This window comes from Macadamia integrifolia, chromosome 2 (assembly GCF_013358625.1).
Source record: "Macadamia integrifolia cultivar HAES 741 chromosome 2, SCU_Mint_v3, whole genome shotgun sequence".
In the NCBI taxonomy this organism is placed as follows: Eukaryota; Viridiplantae; Streptophyta; class Magnoliopsida; order Proteales; family Proteaceae; genus Macadamia; species Macadamia integrifolia.
Window position 1 is genome coordinate 43,201,801 of NC_056558.1, and position 1,594 is coordinate 43,203,394.

General features: G+C 37.8%; 1 long non-coding RNA gene across 1 annotated transcript in view; it reads left to right on the top strand.

The window, feature by feature from the left end:
* The window catches only part of LOC122088187, a 2,612-nt gene extending 1,551 nt beyond the window's left edge, over nucleotides 1-1,061 (top strand). The window contains exon 2 of the long non-coding RNA XR_006143012.1: nucleotides 842-1,061. This is a non-coding gene — a long non-coding RNA (uncharacterized LOC122088187). The remainder of the gene's footprint in view (nucleotides 1-841) is intronic.
* Nucleotides 1,062-1,594: the final 533 nt, after the last annotated feature.

Genomic DNA, 1,594 nt, shown 5'->3' on the forward strand with positions numbered 1-1,594 from the left:
TACGACTTCTATATTTGTAGTATATGGATATTAAGATACAACCTGATTGAAATTTAATTGTTAAAAAGGGGGTATCAAAAGAAGAATACAGGTGGAGTAGAACCTAAGGGCAAACCTATTTGGGTTTAGGAAGTAGTTCTGTTGGGTGGGCCGAAAGCAATCTAGGGTATATATATATATATGATACCTTATTTTTTTTTTTTTTGAGAGTTTACAATGGAGAAAGGATCTGGGGTTGAAGTTGAGATGGTCCTGGGGAAAAAAAGGAAAATAGAAAAGATGTCTTGGCCAGTAGAGTTGGGGTTGTTTTTATGGGAAGACCACAAAATGAAAGTAGAACTGTGGTTGATTGGGTTAGATTATTGTTTGGGGCAGGAGGGAAGTAAATTTCTGTTCCGTAGTTGACAGTCAAGGTTATGTAATTAACACTTGAGTTGATATCAACAACTGTGCTAACCTTGGTAAGGAAGTTATGGATCGACCTGCCCTGAAAGCATTTCATTCAGGCCTTCCTGCTGTACAGCCTACAAGCTTGTGGAGCTGTTAGAATAAGTAGCAAATAGAATAAGTTATGAGGCGTGAGAGGCAGTAGAGCCTAGTGGAAGTCTTCTACCAACTAAAAGATGGAATGTCATGTAAATATATTTGACAGATGGTGTACCTTTTTGTGGTATGTGGAGGTGATCAAACAAGTTTATACATTTCTGTCAATATTTGTTCATATATTTGAAACAATTGAGTTTTCCTCTCTTATTCATAAATCAAAATTGATATGTTAACTGACTTGCCCTTTTCTTTATGCATGGCCAACCATTACTAATCAGTGGTTTTGCATTGTCAGGTATGAAGTCCCTTACAGTGAGCACTGCAGTTTCACAGAACTGAGAGAGTTTGTTCAGTTTGTATCACCTGAGAAAATAATACCAAGTGTGAATAATGATAGTACAGAATCTGCTGATGCCATGATTTCCCTTCTTGTATCTTGATTTCCATTGTGCACAATTGAAAATCTTCAATGGTATTCAAGGCCTAATAAGTATTTGAATTTGTAGGGTTCCATAGAATATGGATTCACTTCTATGTCTTGAGTGGATTCCATGAATTTCGATTCTGATTCAGTGAGGGGAACAGGATTCGACTGGTACCGACAATCTGATCTGACCAGAATTTGGTTGGTTTAAGCTTCCAGGTCGATTAATATAATTCGTTTCAGTTAATTGATATTTTTGGTTCGATCTGTTTATCAATTTCAATCAAACGGTTTAGTGCAAGACAGGTTCAACCTTCGCTAAGAAAACGATTCATAATTCTGGTCCAATTAGGAGCCTATAACTAAATAGAAGGTCCCGATTTGAATTCGGTTCAAAATTGACCCTATAAAATGGTGTTAAACCGAATCCATTTAAGTGATTGCCCAACCCATACACGGAAAGTCATAACCGCTTCCACAGTTAATACTACAGATTTCACGAGGTGATAAATCAAAGTGGGTCCCACGAGATACGGAAGTGTATTATTAAACAGCGATAGCACTCACTGGGACTGATCCTGTTCGTGCCCGTTGTGACAGGTTTCCCAGAAATGCGGGATACCT